This window comes from Solanum verrucosum, unplaced genomic scaffold (genome assembly GCF_900185275.1).
Source record: "Solanum verrucosum unplaced genomic scaffold, falcon-dt-bn FXZP01000050.1, whole genome shotgun sequence".
Lineage (NCBI taxonomy): Eukaryota > Viridiplantae > Streptophyta > Magnoliopsida > Solanales > Solanaceae > Solanum > Solanum verrucosum.
The window spans coordinates 843,692-867,081 of NW_026020020.1; the positions used below are offsets into that span (position 1 = coordinate 843,692).

General features: G+C 36.3%; 1 protein-coding gene and 1 pseudogene across 1 annotated transcript in view; both read right to left on the reverse strand.

Moving 5' to 3' along the window:
- Nucleotides 1-23,390, reverse strand: part of LOC125821071 (tetraspanin-6) — a 1,176,838-nt gene that overhangs the window by 358,618 nt on the left and 794,830 nt on the right. The window lies entirely within an intron of this gene.
- Nucleotides 12,378-14,023, reverse strand: LOC125821048 (bZIP transcription factor 17-like; annotated as a pseudogene).

Below are 23,390 nucleotides of genomic sequence, written 5' to 3' on the forward strand. Positions count from 1 at the left end.
TATTCATAAGGTAGATTAGATGAGTAAAGTCTTACCACAACCATTCTATCTAATAGTCTACCCTTATCATATAAGCTTCACCTTTGGAGCCTTATCATACATAATCCATCATATTGGCTTTACTCTCAAAACCCTAGTGATCAACATTCATGACTACAAGCCTTACTTTCAAAGCTTTATTTCTTACAACCATCATACATACCTAGATTTCATGGCATTCTAATCACAATCATCATTAGCCAGTGATTCTAGTCATAAATCATCACAAAGGTTCAACTTCAAGCTTTACTAGTCATGATTCATCATATATACTATAATCTAATTCAATTTATGTCTACATGTTTCTATTCTTGAACAATTAAGCTCATAACATCAATTCTAGAAAATCATCTCTAAGTCTTTTATCTCCCTCTTTAGGGCATAAACCCACATTACTTCAATCTCATCAATTAACTAGGGTTAGCCATGGAAAACACCTAATATCATCATAATAACATAATTCAATACTAACTCAATCATACACAAGTACTATTCACTCAATTGGAATCATACTCAACATTACTCACAATATAGGAAGAAACCCTAGCTAGAATTGAGGTTCATCTTCACAATTCGAGGAAATCTAGGTGGATCCATGGATGGAAGAATCCATGGATGAATAAGCTATCATACCTTGATTATAAAGACCTCACTAAGGTTGCATCAATGAAGGAATTTACCCTAACTTCTTCTTCTTCTTCTTCTTCTTCTTCTTCTTCTTCTTCTTCTTCTTTGCTTCCTAAAGAGAGAATTTCTTGGAGGGAATTTGGGTTCTTTGGTTGAATTGAAATAATGATTTAGAATCATCTAATTAAGGGTGTATTAGCATTATATAGGTGGCCTAATTACTATGAAAATTACCCTACTTAATAATTAATTCTAGAACCTTCCCTTAACCCCTAAGTTAAACCGCCTTAAGACCAACTTGTTCCAACCCACGAGACCCCAACCTACAGGCCGTGTTGGTCCTCTGTGGGTGGTGTTCTGCAGGTCCACTATTGGGGTATTGATCGACGACCTTCCCACGGGGCGTGAGTCCTCTCGTGGGTCAATGCCTTGGGGTAGATTTGGGGTTGCTAGGGTCCTCCTCAAGGACCCTTGGTTGGTCCTTGGGGAGTCGTACCTTGACGTTTAACCCCTCATTCTAAGTACGGGAAGTTATTTCTACAACTCTAACCCCCACGTAAAACTCTAGAACCCTTACGTAAAGCCCTAATTTAGCTTACTAGTTCTCGGGTGTTACAATATCTCCCATTGGGAACATTCTTCCTCGAATGACACTCTAGGTACTTCTTAAGGTCACAACTCTAGACTAGCAACCCATCATGCATGCAATACATCTAAATTCACATAAACAAAGGAGGAAAATTTCAATTCCAAGCTAAACATATTCAATGCAACACAAGGAGTAAAAACTACATCTAACAACCAAAAATGCATGAAATTCTATATCTACTCATATTCAAGGAGGAACTACCATCTCCTAGCTAAAACATGCTCAACATACACTCGTGGAGCCTAAATGCAATTTACTCTCAAAAAGCATTTATTCAAGAAGAATCTTTCAACCCCAAACTAAGGCATGCTCATTAATTCATTTCATGAAGTTATACAAGCAACTCTACTCAATGCACTACAACATGAGGTAAAACAATGCACATAAGTCATTTCTATCAAGACCTAAACTTTTTCATGAACATACATATAAAGAAATAATGGCCACACATAAACACACAATGGCCTTGCTATCTAGGCACATCACCCCTCCCCTTGGGAGTAAGCCTACACAACTCTTCTAAACATCATCTATAACATAAAAGCAACAATGAAGCTCATTCATACTAAATATAACATCAAAGTCTATCATATTAAATCTATCAAGTCATAAATGATAAGAAACACTGGAATCTAGATAAAGCTTAAAATGCATACCGATAGCAACATAAGGAGGTCACGCTTATCACCTCTAGATTAGAGAGCTTAAGATCTATTCTTCTTTGGAGCACTCCCTCCCAAACAAATTGTACCGTAGGAAGGGTAGGGTTGGGACCTACGCCAAGTATCTCCTTCATTCTAGCAACTTTAGGGTAATGCCTTATCTTGTGGCCCAACTCACCACACCTAAAACAAACATTAGAACCCGCTAGGCATTCAACCTCATGCCTTCTATCACACATACTACACCCTGGAAATAAAACCCCACTACTATCTCCTTGTGGCTTAAGGCTAGGCACCCCTTTTTGGTTGAACTTATGAGTGGTTGAGGGACTTTGCCCGAGGAACTTCTGTCTAAACCTAGGGCGGCCTTGTTCATCAGACTCATCATTAAAAGACTTATCATCATCCCATATAGACCTTTTTTTCTCCCTAGATTCTTCCTTGAGTTTTGACTCCTCAATTTGTTGGGCGAAAACCATAAGACGTGAGATATCCATATCACAACAAGCATTGTCGTACGACATTATTTTGCTACTAAGTCGGACACTCCCATCATAAAAATTTTCATCCTAACCCTTGAATCCTCCACTAAAGTTGGAGCATACTTAGAGAGTTGAGTAAACTTTAGAGATTACTCTTGAACACTAATACCTCATTGACGGAGGTTAATAAACTCTTGCATTTTAGACTCCCTCAATTCTAAGGGAAAGAACATATCAAGGAATGCATTCTTAAACACCTCCCACTCTATGTGACCCACTCCTACCGCTTTGTTCTCTTTCCATTGACCATACCATATTTGTGCTACCCCTCTCAATTGGTAAGCGGCTAACTCTGTTTTCTGTACCAAAATCACCCCCATGATATCAAGCACCTTATAAACCTCATCTATAAACTCCTTAGGGTCCTCTTCCACTTTGGAGCCATAAAACTCTGGGGGTTTCATCTTAATAAACTCCCTCACACTTGAAGCCGTGAAATTTACATTAGGATTCACCGAAGCAGCCACTTCCCTATGAGTAACATTCTCAACTAGAGGATCAATCGGAGCTTGAGGAGGATCTTGGGGAGGAACCTCATGATCCACATTTTCTTCCTCATTTCTCCTAGCATTTTCCCTTGTATTGGCCATACCCTGAAAACCAACGGGCATGGATTACAAGGACCTAACAGAGCCAAACTTTGTGGCACCACTTAGAGAATGAAGAACTGAAGTTTCCTAAACATTCAATAGCCTCCTATTCATAAATGTGGCACACTTCACATTTATGAACAAGAATCTACTAGACATGGTTTGAGACAATCGTAGAACCATTCTAAACCTTGTGCTCTAATTACCAAGTTTGTCTCAGGCAAGGAGTACACTCTAGATGTAACATGGCGTACTCGACCCCGAAGGGGTCTCATACAAGCTACTTAGCATATCATAACATAAGATAATACAAAAGTGCGGAATTTAAGAATATTTTTCATACAATCAAAGTCTTTATAAAATGAAGTGGAAGTCTTACTACATTTTTCTCTCAAACCATCTACAACAATACTTCAATAACTCTTGGGACACAGCCCATACAATAGTCTAACATATAAATAAAGACACAAAAGGAAATGGTGGCTTTATCCTCGATGCTATGAGAACTCACCAACTCTTCAACTTTTTGCTCCTCTAGAAACCTATCCTCAAGAATGGAAATAAAATCATCGAACCCAACATTTGATAAGAATGTAGGTAAAAGTATGTGTTAGTACAAAAGTACTAAATATGATAGCTAGAATAACCTCATAAGAGTATAACATAAGGGTTAGTCAACATAAGACATAATCCATAAGCATAAGAGATAACAACATAATCATAAGCATAATCTCCAACATAGACAAAATTTAAGCATTAGTCATCATAAAGCATAGTCCACATACATAGTCAAGTCTTAGACTTTCATATCATAAGAAAACTACTTCATAAGTAAGCTCCAAGTATACTTGCGCAATGCATGGATAGGATCTTATAATCCCATACATGCTAAGTATTCCCTTTGGTCATCATAATCATACTTATCATCTTAGGAACTCATCCTTAGCATAATTCTCATAGATAATGGAACATTCACCTTTAATCAAACATATCAAGGAAGACACTATAGCAACAATCAAAGCTAAGCATACAATATATAAGAGAAACACTTCATGAGTCACCTCAAGGCAAGCTTGTGCAATGCATAAACAAGACCCCATAATCCTACCCATGCTAAACTAGACACTTTAGGTTCTTCATTCATGTTTATCACATCTTGTTCTCATAGACAAGGGAAATCACCTCTATTCATGCATGTATTGGAGGGGCCTTTCAAGCTACAATCCAAACTAGTCATGCACATGTTCATAAAAGCAAGGGGAATCACCTCAAGGCATACATCTCATGGAAGAATTATCAAGCTACAATCCACATTAGACATGTTTAGATTACTCTGTACTTGTTTTTAAGATATGGGAACTCACTTCTCCATGTCTATCAATAAGGGCCAATGGATATTCACCTCTCTATGTCTATCATATAGGCCAATCCTCTTACTTTACATGTATAGTCATAGGTATTCGCCTCCATAACTATTTTAAGGAAACACAGGTATTCGCATTCATGCCCCACCATTATTTGATGTAGGTATTAGCCTCCACATCATTACATAAGGATCATAGGTATTCGCCTCCATGATCAACATAAAGGCTAATGGGTATTCACCTCTTGCCTTACTATAGAAGTCACATTTTAAGGGTAGTCACCACATACTTCTTATATCATGTCATGGGTAATCTCCTCATGATTATCTATTTAGGGATAAGCGGAGTCACCTTATATCCCTCTCATACAAAGGTCTTTAGGGGAATCACCACAAGCCTCATCACATTTCATCGTCCTTGGATTTGGATTCATTTTAGATTCATATTCGTGCATAATTCCATATCTAGAATTCTGCATTAGACATGGATATCATTACTCAAGCGATTCTATCACTTCATACATTCAAACATCCGTAAGGTAGATTAGGTAAGTAAAGTTTTACCATAATCCTTATATCTAATAGTCTACCATTATCATATAAGCTTTACTTTTGGAGCCTTATCATACATAATCCATCATATTGGCTTTACTCTCAAAACCCTAGTGATCAACATTCATGACTACAAGCCCTACTCTCAAATCTTTACTTCTTACAATTATCATACATACCTAGATTTCAAGGCATTCTAATCACATTCTTCATTATCAAGTGATTCTAGTCATAAATCATCATAAAGGTTCGACTTCAAGCTTTAATAGTCATGATTCATTATATATACTATAATCTAATTCAATTCATGTCTACATGTTTCTATTCTTGAACAATTAATACTCATAACATCAATTCTAGAAGATCATCTCTAAGTCTTCAATTTCCCTCTTTAGGGCACAAACCCACATTACTTCAATCTCATTAATTAACTAGGTTTAGCCATGAAAAACACATAATATCATCATAATAACATAATTCAATACTAAATCAATCATAAAAAAGTACTATCTACTCAATTGGAATCATACTCAACATTACCCACAATATAGGAAGAAACCCTAGCTAGAATTGGGGTTCATCTTCACACTTGGGGGAAATATATGGGGCTCCATGGATGGAAGAATCTAGGATGAATAAGCTATAATACCTTGATTATAAAGTCCTCACCAATATTGCATCACTAGAGGAATTTACCCTAACTTGCTTCTCTTATTCTTCTTCTTCTTCTTCTTCTTCTTCTTCTTCTTCTTCTTCTTCTTCTTCTTCTTCTTTGCTTCCTAGAAAGAGAATTTCTTGGAGGGAATTTGGGTTCTTTGGGTAAATTGAAATAAGGGTCTATTAGCTTTATGTATATTGTCTAATTACTAATAAAATTACCCTACTTAATAACTAATTAATGCTAGAACCTTTCCTTAACCCCTAACTTAAACCGCCTTAAAACCAACCTGCTCCAACCCACGGGCCGTGCTGGTCCTTCGTGGGTGGTGGCCTGCAGGTCCACTATTGGGGTCTTGACCCACTACCCTCCCCATGGGGCATCAGTCGACCCACGGGGTGTGAATCCCCTCGTGGGTCACTGCCTCAGGGCAGATTGGGGGTTGTTTTGCTAAGGTCCTCCTCAATGACCCTTGGTTGGTCCTTGGGGAGTTGTACCTTAACGTTTAACCCCAAAACCCCTCATTCAAAGTATGGGAAGTCATTTCTACAACTCTAACCCCACGTAAAGCTCTAGAACCCTTACGTAAAGCCCTAGTTTAGCTTACTAGTTCTTGGGTGTTACATGATGGGAAATTGTGAAACAATAGGTGCACTTGGAAAGGGTTCAGTTGCCTTTTAAACTACACAAGGTAATAAATCTATACATGATATGTTGTATGTTCCTTGTTTATCATGTAACTTGTTAAGTGTGATTCAAATGATGTCTAAAGGATATTCCTTGTTTTTAAGGGCAAACATTGTTTGGTTTTTTACTATGAAGATAGTTTGATTTTTAAAGTAGAAATGATGGATAAAACATTTCCTTTAGAAGAGATGTTTGATAGTGCAAATTTTACAAGTACGGATGAGTCATGATTGTGGGACAAAAGATATGGGCGTTTTTAACTATACTCCTTTAAAGTTTATATATGAAAATGATTGACTAAACACTTACTTGAGATCTCACTATCAAAAAAAAATTGTGAGTCATGTCAGATAAGTAAGGTACACAGGAAAACACTTTTGTAACACCTCAGAAATTGAAAGTTGAGTTTGAATAGAAAAGTTTCATTTTGGCACTAATGCACTGATCTATGAGTCTGACCTACGGACTGTAAGATGTCCTATGGGCCGTAGGAATGAAGTTGTAGGTCTTGGTTTGAGATTTGAAAAAATGTCAAGTCCCAATAAGTTGAACTATGAAAGAACAGATAGATCGTAGGTAAGTCTACGGGTCGTAGGAAGTGCCCATAGGGTGATTCAGAGAATTGATTTGAGACCTCAGGTCTAGAAAGGATTTGAAGAGTAGTACTGTAGTCTATGGGTTGTAGGTGGGATCCGTATAAGTGATCTAGACTTGGTTAAATATGTGCTTGAACTTGGGTTCTCCGAGTTAGTTGTATGATAAGAAATTTTGAGTCCTAGTAAATGATTCTATGACTGACCAGGACAGCCCGTAGGTCAAAGTCGTAGGGTCTTTCGATAGTTTTTAATTAAGGGTTTTTTTGTCTTTTCCTATCAAATTAAACCTGCAACTATGTCATTTTAGCTCTATAACTATCACTATAACCATTTTTACTCATTAGACTAATCCTAAATCTTCTCATTCACTCAATTATCTCAAATCCCTCAAGTCTTCTTCTTTGAAATCCTCTAAAGAGCTTTCAAGATGAAAGTTAGGGTTTCAATATTCAAGGTCTCATCCTCCTTGCATTCTTAGGGCTTTGATTATCAAGGTATGTGGAAATTCACCAATGGATTCCTTTTATCCATTGGGTCCTAAAGAAAACTCTAAATCTCCAATTCAATTTCACTCAATTATCTAGTGTTTTAGGTTATTCTTCATAAGTCCTATTTATTATGATTCAATTGATGTTATTTGATCATATTATGCATGATTCAATCCAATCATATGTTTTTCAATTGATTTCATATGGACCCATACTTCATACTTGATTTTTACTATGAACTTATGAATTATGATTATGAAGCTATGCATGTTTAATAAAAGGGATGATTTATAAACTATGAATGCTTTTAAGATAAGTATCAATGATTTGTGAAAGATTTTCTCAGAATTTAAAGGAATCATGATTTAGATACTTAGAAAGGTAAGTGTGTATTATAAAGAAGTTTATGGAATCATGGTTTTGAAGGAGCTACTCTATTATGAACTTGTGATTGGATTAATAGTCTTTATTGTTGCCTTTCCAATATTTTTAAATGATTATGATTATGTCTTTTCCGTGGGGATATACTTAGCACCGAGAGGACTTTGAAATTGAGACTCTCTTGTTAGTAGAGGTCGAGTCTCTAGAAGCAATCTCCTTGTCCCTTAACTATGTGACCTCGTAGGATTGTCTTAAATGACACTTAAGCAAAGAATGAATGAGACGGAGTTCTACCTTGGCAAGTAGATTCCCCTTTTCAGTGTGAGGGTCAAACCAGATTCCATGTTACAGCTCACATAGTCTTATTGTTGGTTAATGGTAAATATTCCACAAATGAACTATGTTACTATCAAAGGTTTTATGGAAGTTTCTCAAATGGTTTTAAGTATGCATTGACCTTGTATATGATTTATGATTTCTTTATAAAGGTTTTTATCACGTTTTACTTGGTCTCGCATATCATGTTTATGGTTTTGTACATTTCCCCATACCTAGTACATTAACCGTACTAATGCATATTTATGCCTATATTGTATCAAAATATAGGGCTTGATGTTCCTCCTCCCTGGTGTGCTTAGATGGAGATTACTCAGCTTAATCACTTGGATTGGTGAGTCATCATGGTTTGAGGGCAAAGCCATAGATATTTTCATTGCTTTTATGGTCTTTCAGTTTCAGACTTGTACGTGGTGTATGGGTTACATCCAAACCACTCATATGATGTTAGAAAGGCTTATGTCAGACTTAATAGTTTTTGCATTTTTTCAGATGTACTGTGTTGATATCCTTTATGCCATTCTATGATTTGAGACTTATATTGATTATATCTCTCATGTTGCGTTTGGGTTGTACTTTGGGTCGTCACAATTTCCTAAAAGTGCTACCTAGAGGGCAACTGAAAACTTGAAATAGTTCACACAGATGTGTGTGGACCTATGCAAACATCATCTTGGGACCAAATAAATATTTTGTGTTCTTTATTGATGACTTGGGTGTATTTTTTGAGTAACAAGACTCAAGTATTTTCACTTTTTTAAGTAATTCAAAGCTTTTGTCGAAAGAAAAAATGGTTTTAAAATGAAAGTCTTTGAGGTTGGGGAATGGTGGTGAATACACTTCAAATGAGTTCAATAAGTATTGTGAAGATTTGAAAATTAATCACAAGTGGACTGTAAGCTATTTACTCGGGAAAAAATGGAGTCTTAGAGCGGAAGAACAGGATTGTTGTTGAAATCACTAGATGTTTGTTGCTTGAAAAGAAACTACCGCAAAGCTTTTGGGCAGAAGTTTCTTTTACTTCAGTGTATTTGTTAAGTACGCTGACAACTAAAGTTGTGGATGGAAAAACTCCTATTGAGGCATGGAGTGGAATAAGACCATATGTGAAGCACTTCAAAATCTTTGGCTCGATTTGTTATTCTCATGTTTCTTCGGTCGAAGGAAGCAACCTTGAACTGAAAGTGAATTAGGGATCTTTATTGGTTATTCATCGCAAGCCAACGGTTATAGAGTATTCAACTTCCAAACAAAAAGTATTTCAGTTAGAAGAGATGTTCTAGTCGATGAGCATGCTTATTAGAACTGGGATAAGGAGCAAATTGAGAAAGATAATGCATGTTTTTAGACGTGTGTCTGGTGCCTGAAATCCAATCATTTGGCTCTGAAAATCCAAAAAAAGTTGAAGAATCAGATGGGGAATCCTCACTTGATTCGCCAATTTTGAAGACAAGGTTCTTTTCTGAGATATATCAAAGATTTAATGTTGCAGTCTCATAACCAAATAGCTATCAAGAAGCATCAAGACATGAAATTTGGATTGAAGTTATAAAAGAGGATATTTGTATGATTGAGAAGAATGATACTTGGAAGGTGGTTGATAAACCCAAAGTCAGAAATTGTTACAAATAAAAGGAAGAAGATCTTCAAGTCTACAAGGTGTAAACAGTAGGAAATCATTGTTGTAAATTTCTATAGAAATTTAATGATGGAGGCTGAAGTTTTCTTGGGTTCTATATAATTCTCTAGATGTTTCATTACATAAGGTTTATACATAAATAAAGTGAGAGATTTACAATCACATAATAAACAAAATATCTCACACTAAACTATGCACAAATGTGGCTCACTAACCACCACTCATTTTAAATCAAAAGACTGGTCTACTACAAAAATATCTAGAATCTAAGAGTTTCTAGAGAAATCATAATTTCCTAACAAAACTGTAATAGGGTGAAGTGGATTTATAGAACCAAAATTAATCTAGATAGCTCAGTTTATAAATACAAAGCAATGTTTGTTATGAAAGGTTACTTGCAAATTGGAGGTTCGGATTATGGAGAAACATTTGCACCTATCGCACGACATGATACAATAAGGCTATTTTTTTTGGCAGCTCAATCAAATTGAAAGTTGTATCATCTGGATGTGAAATCGGCATTCTTCAATGGACAGTTGTAGGAGGAGATTTATGTCGACCAACCAGAAGGCTTTTGTTCCAGGAATGGAGGATTAAGTGTACAAGCTTCATAAGCCATTATGTGGATTTAACTAAGCTACTCAAGCCTAGTACAGTAAGATTGATGCTCATCTCATTTATTGTGGCTTTAAAAGAAGGGAAAATGAAGCCACTTTATATGTGAAGAAGGCTACAGGAGGAGATGTTCTTGTGGTGTCACTCTATGTTGATGATCTTCTGTTAACGGGAAGCAATAATTCTATGGTGAATCACTTCAAGCAAGATATGAAGACCAAATTTGAAATGTCCTATTTGGGTTAAATGAGTTACTTTGTAGGAATGAAGATCCATCATGATACTTATGGAAGCTTAATTTCTCAGAGAATATATGCAGGGGATATCTTAAAAGGTTCAAGATGGAGAGGTGCAAGCATGTACCAACCCCACTGGTTCACAATGATAAGATTTCAAAGTTTGAAGGAGGTGTAGGGCTGATCCAACAGTTTATAGAAGTCTAATTGGTAGTTTGTTGTATTTAATATCAACAAGACCTGATCTCATGTTAGCGACAAGTCTTTTGTCGAGGTTTATGCTAGCTCTGATTCAAGATCATCTTGGTGTTGCTAAGCAAATGTTGAGATATATGAATGGAACTGTTGATTATGTTATTTGGTTTTAAAAGGAAGAGCAAGGGCAAATGATGGTTTATTCAGATAGTGATTGGGAAAGAAGCATTAATGATATGAAAAACACATCTCGATATGCTTTTACACTTTGTTCGGGCCTGTTCTCATGGAATTCAAAGAAACAAAAAATGGTAGTTTAATCTTCTACTGAAGCAAAATACATTGATGTTGTTGGAGAAACTAATCAAGCTCTACGGTTAAGTAAGATTCTGAGTGATCTAGACCAAAATCTTATTGAATCTACTGTCATTAAGGTTGACAACAACTCAGCAATATCTATGGCCAAAAAACCAATTCAACACGGTAGTAGCAAGCATTTAAAAGTGAAGTTTCTTGCTATCAAACAAGAAGAGAAGGATGAGGAAGTTACACTTGTTCATTGCAGCTTAGATCAGCAGATTGTAGACATTATGACAAAGGCTCTTCCTAAGGGAAAATTTGAAGTTCTAAGGGCTAAGTTGGCAGTATCCAAGATAAATCAAGGAGGAGTGTTAGAAAATGAGATATTTCTAGATAGTCTTTTGTTTAATGGTTCTTTTTTCAATATTATGTTTAGTTTGTAAAGGAAAGGTAGTCCTTATTTTATGAATGTCTTATAAGAACATACACTAGTGATTAGCTATATATGGTCTCTACTAACTTTTGAAAAGCATGTGTGTATGCCTTTTGTAATATGTAATATGAATGAAAAAAGCTTTTGTTGAACCTTCTTTTTTTTCTCTAAAGTTTCAAATACTAACAATACCATCACCATCAGCATCACCCATCTCTCTTGGATCAACCTGAACAGATACTACCATGGAAGAAAGTGACTTGGTCCCACTGAAATTCTCTTCCTTTGCAGTGTTCTTTACTAAGTATGTCAAAATACATCTATTTTTCTTATTTATAATTGGCCATTATGATCAAGATATTTTTTTATTTTCTACAATTAATGTAGGAGCTAAAAATATGTTTGTAAAAAATGAAAAAAATTAATCATAATTGTATTTCAGATAAAATATCAATTTTATTTGTATTTAATTTCACAACTCGAGGATATCAGTTTAACAATTAAAATGTGTATTAAGTTTGGATAAATAAAGATCATCAAGCCTCTTAAATGTTAGAAAATTTTCATGAACAACTATATGGGGCCATTATGATTTTGTACTTCTTGCTTACCTGTTAGGATAGTACTTTTGATTTAAAAGCACTCAAATAGGTATAAATCCTTAACTAGAAAGATTCCTTTATATAAGAAATACTACTCATTGAACTATAGATGATGACATTCTAGGTGTGAAATACAGAGGCGTTGTGAAAATAAATAGTCATTTTTATAATATTTACTCAAAAATGACTATTGTAGTTGGCAATTCCTGCCTCCATTTTTCTTATGAGCACTTCCATGAGATGTCATGGCTTTTCTCACTTGCCAACACAGATTGAATTATCAAGTTCCCCTCAATCTTAACAAGTGTATCATTCCTAGGGACATAAAAAGAGGCTGCCATAGGATCACTAGCTAAACCCACGTAAACAAACACATCTGAAGACTTATTGGTATTTTGCTGATTGCTTTCACCCTAACCTCCCCGGCCACAAAGTGAACTATGATCTATTCCACCGTATTTCCCAGAATAACTAGTCCCATTCACAAGCCCATCATTATTCAAAACTCTTCCATGATATTTTGCAAAAAAATCACTCACAAGAATCCCCACTCATAAATGGTTCCCTTATATCTCCATATCTCATTTTCAATAAAGGAACCAACCCACCAAAGAGAAGTGTGAAGAACAACACACCAAGGAAGCTAAAACTAGAAACCTTCTTTGTTTTCACCTAACTCTTCTTTTTCTCCACCTTCTAGCTACTTTTTTGCACGGGCGTTGCTGCTTGTGGTTTCAACTTTGGAATGGGAACCAATGACACTTGTGATCCTTGTGGCTTCATCATTTAAGGTTGTATAATAACATCCATAAGAGGAGGACGAGAATATATCCTGGGGGTGGCGACACTTGTGGAGGTACACCAGTTGCTCCAAGTTGTGCGTTTAGAGTTACATTTTCCGCCATTTCATAGGATATCTTTGCATTCAAATGTTGAATGAAGTATGCTAATTGTATACAAGAATTCCTCAACATAATGCTTTATTAACTGCCTTGACAAGTGAATACTTTTCCTATTTATAATTAATCTAGCCATCCTCTTTTTATCCTCGTCATTATTAACAATGTCACTCAAGAAAAATATAGTGAATTTTTGGTGTTTGCTTACATTATTTGAGTCTTCACTACCCTTTTTCCTCTCCAACAAATAGCTACAGTTACTTATATTAGCGTTGAATTTATGTTCTACAACTCCACCTTTTACTGAATTACTTCCTAAATTCACAGAAGAATGTACCAATTTGTTCGAATCTGACAGATTATTCAGCCCTTTTGTGAGATTGGAACCACAATTCAGAGATGGCACATTCAAGTACCGGGAGACATCGGTAGAAACCTTATGCAATGACGGAGGCACTTCATCCAAAAATCCTGAGCTGCTCCAACTATGAAGTAGCCCCAAAGATGACATTTCCATAACCATCACACCTCCCACTGCCTGATTGCCGACAAAATTGCTCATTTCCTCCAACATCAACTTAACATTTCTAGCAGAATCACTAAAATTTCCAATCAATTCATTCCCACGTGGACGTAAGCAATAAAAACCCATCTAGACCAGGTTCGAGCCCGAGGCTTCCCCGAGACATTCTCCCCAGGTTGACATAAATCTTTTAGAAGCATCATCAAAACTACTCATCAGCTGACTCCCAGGTTGACCAAAGCTATTTGGGTCCATTTGATCTGATTTCAAACTCGACTTTGACCCAAGACAGTTAGGCAGGTAATTAGACGTTTGAAATGCATCATCATTGATAAGATTTGGAAAAATATCATCAAATGATGCATAAAAAATAATGTCATCAATTGAGAAATCAAAGTTCAAAAATTTCATAGAAAATTATCGACGTTTTTTTCATATATTGCGGTCATATGTAGGACATATGAAGTATGATGCGGTCATGTGTAGGACGTAAAAAGTATGTTGCAGTTATCTGTAGGACGTAAAGAGTATGTTGCGGTCATGTGTAGGACGTTTTCTAAAATTCAACTTTCTTTCTTAATAACCTGTTAGACTAGTGCTCTTGATTTAACTAGAAAGATTCATTTTTATAAGATATACTAATCATTGAACTCTAGATTATGACCTTTCAAGTGTGAAATGAGGCATAGAGAAAATAAATAGAATTAAATGGTTCTTGGATCACATATTTACAACCCTTACTTCATTGAAAAATAGCAATCTTTCCTCAAGGTTTGATCATTTAAAAGAGGATTATTGTGTTCATACATGCTCTTATTGGTAAAATACATATACCAACTAATGAAACAACCTTACAAATTTATTTTTTGAAACTTTAAGAATCTTAATTTCTATTTCTAAGATATGATATCTACAAATTCTAACAGATCAATCTGAACAATCCCAAAAATAAAACTATAAAAAAAAAGTAAACGACAGTTTCCTCTCTATTCCTACTCCGTCTCTCGCTAAATTTGTGGTCAATTACTAAAAAAATTTGGACCAAACTTTTTACGCCATACACATGACCACAACATGTCAAGAAAATATTGAGAATTTTCCTATGTAATTTTTTAACGTTGATTTCTCAACTGATGACATCATTTTTGACGCATCATTCAATGATATTTTTCTAAACCCTACCCATAATGATGCGTTTCAAATGCCTAGATACCTGCATGACTATCTCGGGTCAGAGCCGAGTTTGGACTCGGGTCAGATGGACCCAAATAGCTTTGGTCAACCGATAAGGAGTGTTGATGATGCTTCTGGAACTATCAAGTCAACCTCAGGAGATTTTCAAGAGGAAGCTATAGGATCAAACCTGCTCCAGATGGACCCTAATTGTTTTAGTCAACCTTGGAATGAATTGATAAGGAATTTTAGCAATTCTTCTAGAAATTTCAAGTTGACGTCGGGGGAAATGAGCAATTTTTCTAGCAATCAGGAAGCAGGAATTGAGATGGTTAAGGACATGTCATCGTTGGGGCTACTTCATAGTTGGAGCATCTCAGGAGTTTTGGATGAAGTGTTTTTGTTGTTGCACCAGGTTTCTACCGATGGCTCCGGGTACTTGACATGTCATCTCCGAATTATGGTTCCATCTCTCAAAAGGGTTGAATAATCTGTCAAATTCTAACAGATTGCTACATTATTCCCCGAAGTTAGGAAGTAACTCAGTAAAAGGTGGAGTTGTAGAACAGAATCTCAATGCTAATATAAGTAATTGTAGCTATTTGCTGAAAAGGAAAAAGCATAGTAAATACTCGAACAATGTAAACAAACACCAAAAATCAACTATATTTTCCTTGAGTGACAATGCTAATAATGATGAGGACAAAAAGAATATGGGCTAGAAAAATTAAGAACAGGGAAAGTTCTCACTTGTCAAGGAAAAGAAAAAAGCATTATGTTGAGGAGTTAGAATACTTCATTCACCAATTCAACATTTGAATGTGAAGATATCCTATGAAATAGAGGAAAATGTAACTCTAAAGGCACAACTTAGAGGTACTGGTGTACCTCCTCAAGTGCAGCCACCCCCGGGATGTATTCCCATCCTCCATGGATGTCATAAACACCATCTTATATGATGAAGCGACGAGGATCACAAGTGCCATTGGTTTCCATTCCAAAGTTTAAACCACATGCAGTAGTGCCCCTCCAAAAAAGTAGCAAGAAAGTGCAGAAAAACAAAAGTGAGGTGAAACCAAAGAAGGTTGCTAGTGTTAGCTACCTTGGTGTGTTGTTCTTCATGCTTCTCTTTGTTGGGTTGGTTTGAAAGTGATATATGGAGGTATGAGGCAACCATTTATGAGTGGAGCTTCTTGTGAGTGGATTTTTTGAAAAACATCATGGAAGAGTTTTGACTATTGACGGGCCTGTGAATGGGACTGGTCATTCTGGGAAATATGGTGGAAAAGTCCATAGCTTACATTGTGGCCCAGGAGGTCAGGGTGAAAGCAATCAACAAAATACCAATAAAGGTGTAGATGAGTGTGTTAACATAAGCAATAGTAGTGATCCTCTGGCAGCCTCTTTGTACATCCCGAGGAATAATAAACTTGTTTAGATTGACGGGAACTCGACAATCCTAGGAGATTTAGACCCTGCTGACCCAGGAATCCATCCTCGCCTTTCTCGAAGTCTTTCAGTGGGACAAAAAAACTTTGTTTTGATGAACAAGATAAAGATTCATGTGAACAACACAAGCCCTTACAAACATTAGTTTAAGTGCTCAATTTTTTATCACCAAGGACTTGTGTTGTTCAAAGGAACCATTATCATGTAATCCACCATAGAGGGATAAATCTTACCAATTTGAAAGAGAGATGACTCTATTAGCCGAACATAGAAGAAAAATAGAAATTACAATCCTAAAAATAATTGGAAAACTTACCTGGGAAAATTAAAGCTTGGAACATCGGTGAATTAAGTGTAGAATGATGGATAAGAATTCGAAATCAGCACAACTGGAAAATCTACTCATCACATTTGAAAATAGAGAAGTCACCTCAAATATCAGCCCTAACAACAAAACGGGAAAAAAATCTTTATAACAAAAGGGGAAAAAACTTTATATATACAAACACAGTAGAGGGAGAAATCTTATACCAATCAAATCCATTGACAAATAGGTATTAGAGAGATATCTGCTGAAAATTTGATTTGTGCCCTTTTGAATCAAAAATTGAGGAGTAAAAAATTTGACTTGATATAAGAATAATTTTTTTTTCTTTCTAAAATCCAATTATACACAATTTAAAAAAGAAGCAAACTTTACCAAGCACATTTTCACAAGTTACAATTATATTGTTATAATTTTTCAGATCAGAAGTTAATAATTTACTTTTTATATGGTTTATTTTGTATTCACTTTGACTGTAGCCTTTAAGCGAATAGTTAAATTTAATATCATGAACGTTGAAGTTTCAATGAAAGTATTTTGTATTCAAGTGGATTTTACGAACTTTTTGAAGATTTCTATTCATTTAACGTTTACAAGTTTTAGCTTATCACACAGGTAAGTGAAAATATATTTGATCTCTTTTTCAATCACTATATATTTGTAAAAGAAAAATGAAAAAAAATTGTAAAAATGAAAGATTCGGGTAAAATCAAAGTCGTAAAAGCCAACTTTATATTGCTGTGATTTGGTTTTAAAATTTAATAAACTGACATAATTGATTTAGTTATTTTTTTATGAAAAACCAAACCGACCTATGCATACCCCTAACCATTATGATTAAATAGTTGTCAAATTTTTAATTTAAAAAATTCTATTAAATAGAGCTATATGTGGTAACTTCCCAATTTGGAAAAAGAAAAAAAATTTGATATTTAATTATTTAAGGTATAAATTCAGAAACAATAACTAATTACCTAACTAACTAATTTTTTTCTAAGCTAACACATGGCTTTCTCCTGTGATTTTTGTCTTAGTTCTAGAGTAAACTAAATATCATTTAATATTAACTAGTGAAATGTATGTATTTTGCAAGTGTGTATCACGTAAACTAATAATAAATGTATATGAAAGAACAAATTATTGTGTGTATGTTATAATATTAAGTACAATTTTTTTTAAAAAAAATTAACGTAAATTTTTAAAGATAAAAAGTGTACATAAAGGGTGTAACGCCCCAAAATGCATACTCAGGTTAGACTAGGGGAAATTGCAGATAAAGTGTTGAAATCATTAGAATTCTGTGTTTCACGGGCACCATCTACGAGTCGTATATAGGTCCCAGAGTAGAGACTTCAGAAATAAGTAAAATTGTTTCAATGATTATGACTGATGGCCAAATGATCATTTATTGACTAAGTTAATGGTAATGCTAGATTGGTTTATGAACACTGATAGGAATATCTAATGCACTGTTAGATGGGCTATGAAATATTTCATCGACAATGGAAGATTTAGTACTAGATTGGTTTATGAATTTTATTGATATATATAAGAGCTGGACTAGTATTTAGAAACTTCGCATACAATGTAACACCTTGGAATTTGAGAAATCTATTGCGGGTTGAACGGACATGTCCACAGGCCTAAAACCAACCATGGACCCTCCACGATTGGCTAAACGGTTCGTTTAAGGGTTCATTGACCTTTTAGGGCCAGAGGTTTGGTCGTTTAACGAAATCCTGAAGCTGGCCCATCTGTATGGTTCCCGTCACAGAACATCAAGACCTAAACGGTCTGTAAAGGCTTCCATATAAGTCACCCATCAGCTTTTTAAGTCATGGCTATTTTAGTCTTTTCGTATGTGTTTGATACCTAAGGTATGTTGTTTCTGTAATGTCCTCCAGGTCATTTGGTTTTTATGTCTCATGTTCAGCGTTTAGACCATTCTTGTAGTGGCAAAAACTCATTAATGACTTGTTGGGACTGACAGTTTGGTCACCTGTCGTTCGTTTAGTTTTTATGCAAGTTATAGTATTTTGGAGCTTTGAACCATGAACGATCAGTTTTAATCAACAAATTCAAGAAGATAACCTTAGAATCCAATTATAATTATTTCATCAGCTACATAAGGTCTATTTTAGTCTAGAAGCATAGTCGGCATGACTCCCAAGGCTTTCAATGCGAGTTTGTGCGATTAGGCATTTTAACTATTAAATTGAAGCCTAAGTTTGACTTTAGTCAACATTCTGAGTAAACGAGCTCAAATAAGAATTCCATCAGCGTAGTCTATGGAATATTGATTTTAGTCTAGAATGACTCTTCATTTAGGTCCCGAGGCTTTTGGGTTAATTCTAAGGCCCCTCGTAGATTTTGGCTTAAAAGGAAAATTGGATATGGGATTCACTTTTAATCAAAACAACCTTGCATGGGAATTTTGATACTTTTTTGAGTCTGGAATACCATTTTTGATGAGGTAGCATAGTTCGTTGGTACGCACAGGTTCTGGATGAATCCTGGGCATCCCGTTGAAGTTTGGAGGCTTAAGCCCTTTGATATAGCTGAGGTGTCGCGGTCGCGTGCCTGGCCTCACGGTCATGAATGTATGGCACCATGGCGTGCATGTTCACGCGTGGGATACCGCGTTTAGGAATGGCTGACCTCACGTTCGCATTCAATCTACCGCGGTCACGATCGGCCACTGATCTGGCCTCTCTATTAAAGGTTGTTTGCGAGGCAGCCTTGGCTTAAGTTGGTATTTTTGTGATATGTCCTTCGTTTTAGCTCTGACTTGGCGATTCGAAGCCCCACACACTCGTAATTGTCGGGATAAGTGGTAGAGTGATTGGACTGTATTGGTGACTCTCTGTTCGAGGTGAATTTCTCCGGTAAACTGCTACCTTTTCTCTTTTAGTTTGAGTTTTTGTTATTGTTGTTGGGTAAGCTGATTTTTGAGCATCGAATTGTGTTCTATTTTGAAACACAAGTTCATGACATGGCTTATGACCTTTTGACGAAGCCAACTTTGGGATTCCTAATGTGGGTCACACACTCTCATTTTATACTCAATTTTGAGTATGTTTCTAATTGTTGCGAATTTAGTGCCTATTATTCGTAATGACATTGTGATCAATAATTTGATAGTATGGTGGTGTTCAGAGGCCTTTCGGAGGTAGATAGCTCGTGTGTGGTGGATCCGGAGCACTTGTGATCGACTGTGAGGTAGGCTTCAATCTACTTTTTTGGTTGAACTTCTTATATAATTTCTAGTATATATTTCACATTTTCCGGTATTTAGCTTCCCTTTTGTTATTCCATCTTTTTTGTTTCCATAGGGGACTTGGTCTTAGATTGGGTGTAGGGATCCTTAGTTTAGACTTGTAGCTTTGGTGTGGTATCAATGGTCTTGTGTATCCTTGGTGGAATTGATACTTTGTGACAATAGACTCGGGGGGACCTTAGGTACCTTAGATTGTGTTGTACCGCCCTTATAGTTATGCTCTGCTCCTACTAGGCTGGTAATAGGTCATTCTCCTTTTGTTAGGACCTATGAACTGGGTGGCCATTGTAGTCATGGGTTGGTCTTAGCTATGCGCAATCGTAGCTTGGAGTAGAATGATTGAGGTAGGGTGTAACCCCTTGAGTCAGTTTTCTATTTTATCGATTTTGAACTCTTCCTTGGCCCATTCGCTTGTTGTTTAGCTATAGACTTGCTATACCCTTATGAGATTTATTATATTGTTGGGCCCAAAGTCGTACGCGAGGACCAGCGGGTTGTCAGATTAGTACTCTCCGCTTGATATCGTGGTTTGGGTGATTGATTATTTATTTGACTTGAGTGCCTTGTTTGAATGTTGGTGATGGCATGCATTGTGTTGTTTGTTCATTCACATAGATTTTGTGGTACGATCCTGTCTCATGCATTGGCATACATAACATTTATGATGAAATACGCTTTTACTCAGTTTTTACTATAAAGTGGTTTTAACGGGAGTCGTACCACCTAGATCACCGGATTTACTAGATTTTGAGATTACTAGACGTCAGGGGCGTTCTCCTTTGTACTTGAGATATTCGAGACATCTATGATGTGCTCAATTCTTACTTGACCAGTCAGTCCATCGACGTCTTTTTTTGCATGAATATGTCTACTTATGATCCTCAACAGAGTTGATCCCTACTTGTCACAAGTTCAAGGCCTAAGTCCTGGTTCGGGTCCAGGTAGTGTATACGGACTACCCGCGTCCCCTATGAGCCTTTCTGGCCGTGAGTATCATAGTACCTAATGATGGATCTCCATGCGTCCTACCTCACCTGTAGGGCAGGGATGTAGTTTTATACACTTAGTTATAGATGGCTACTGATGGTTCTACGGCATCATCTGCATACATATGTATTACCTATCACCAGTATACTTGTTTGTTGATTGCACCCCTCCGATTTATGGGGGTCAGTTGGGTTTTTTTTTTTATTGTACCTTCTGGGCTTATGGGGTCCAGTTAGGTAATTGTTTGACTATATTTTATTCTCTATTATTTTATATTGTCAGGCTTGGACTGTAGAATTGTGGTTGTGGGATCTCCTAACCCTGGGTATTTGACTTGGTGTCTTAGTTGTTGACAAATAGGTTGTTGGCTTGCGTTCCAGGTACGTTCTTGACTCAGCTTCTTACCTCGTGTATCATGTCTCTACTCTTTATTGTCTTTTTACATTAGCATCTCCCATTATTACTTGTTTATGCTTGTGTTAACTTTTGAGCTCAGTCAACCGTTGTTTGTTGAGTACTGTTTGGTACTCATACTACACTTATGCCCTTGCAGATTGCAGTGTGAGTTATTTTCGTTGATTGGAGTCGTGCAGGGAAGCTTGGAGTTTTGGAGATTGGGGTGAGCTCCGAGTGTCTGGAGCTACCGGTTTCCATCTATTATTTTTTCTAGGTTAGTCATTATATTGTATTCAGAGACAACCCGTACTTATCTTGTATTTGTAAAGTCTTGTGCTCATGTTTTGTATTAGATGCTCAACTACCAACTAGTGCCAGGTCTTGGGATGGTTTCTGTTTGTATCTCTATTGTTTACCCTTTCTTTGCTTGTTTTGAGCTTTATACTTCTCGTTGTTGGCTTCCACTTGATAGTTTGTTGCTTATGACTCTGGAATAAGGGTTAAGCTTACCTACTTGTGAGGTGTAATAGGTGCCGTCATGACCTGAGAAATTGGGTCATGACAATATTAACCCCTATTCTAAGCCATATATAAGTGATTTAAGTCCTAAACAACCCATTCTAAATCATTCTCCTAAATCATAAATTTCCATCGAAGTTCATCCCCAAAATCCTCTTTAAAGCTAAGGAAGAGGAAGTTAGGGTTTCACTTCAAGATCTTCAATTCACCATAGATATTGGGCCTTGATCACTAAGGTATATTAGTATTCACATATGAAGTCCTTCCTCCTTAGGGTTCCTAAGATTTTCACATTTTACAAAGTTAGATTCTCAATTCAAAGTTAGGGTTTTATTCAATCTTCACAGGTTCTTTTCAATTATGATTTAATTATTTTTTTTCTATCTTTTAATGCATGAGTTGAAGTATTTACATGATTTTGAGTTGAATTCATATGAATCAATTAGCCATGATTTTAGACTATAAATACATAATGAAGCTTATGAACTATGAAATATGATTTTTATAAAGATATCTATGCTTTTATGAAAGAGATGTAAATGATTTGAGGATGCTTTGAGAGGAAAGTATCAACGTTCTTTTTGTGAAAGGTTTTCTCACATACTGATGAGTCCACAAATTGGACTCATTTAGGGCTTTATTTTGATAGAAATAGTGTCCTCGAATGCTTATTTTGTCTCAATATTTGATGAAAACTCTTAAGTTTCTGGTATTCGAAGTTTTAGTGGAAGCATGGACACTTAGGCGCAAAAAGGAACAAAAAGGCTGAAAAGAACGAAGAAGCTGAAGTATGAGCATCGCCAAGAACCTTTACCGATTCGCCGAAAGGACAGACTCCGCCCTTTGTTCCAGTATGCGAAGCCCTGAAGGAAGAGGATCAAAAAGGCGATGAAAGGAGCAGTCGGTGCTTCGCCAAATAGTTCCGGAAGCAGTACTATACCGCCCAATGGTCCAGAAAGTGAAGATGTTGTAGGCAAGCACTCAACGGCGATGAGACAGAAGAAGGGCGAGTTGCCGAGTCATTCGGCGGACTCGACTAACCTTGCCGAACTATCCGCCTGCACTAATTTCTAATGGCTATAAATACTAAACTCTTTATTAATTTTAGAAGTTCCAAACCATTATTATTATTTTCATAATATAATAGTACATTTTTAGATATTTTCTCTTAAGTTTGGAGAGGGTTTTGTGGGAGACTTGAAGAGAGAAGGATTTCATCTTCCCCAAGTTGGAAGTGGGTCTTCTCCATTCTTCTTCCTTTGCTTAAATCAAGGTGTAATTTCTTATACCCATTTGATTTTAGTATCATTTTAGGTGTATTTGTTATTTCTTGATGTGTGGCTAAAAACCCCCATTCTTGGGGTGTGATTTAGCAAATATGTGTTGATATTGTTGTTGGGTCTTGCTTGCTGATAGGGTAGATGTGTTTTAATGGTGATTTCACCTAGTGGTTGTGGTTTAACTTAATGGGTTTGTAGTTGCAAATACAAAACCACCCATGTGTTTTCGGCTTGCCCAAGAGGAAGGTTGCGAAACCAAGACCACTAGACTGATGGACTAAGGAGTGGGTCGACATGAGGTTCAGCCCGAGAGGGTGAGCCCTAGTCCCATCCATATCCTAACATTCAGCTCGAGAGAGTGAGTGGGGTAAG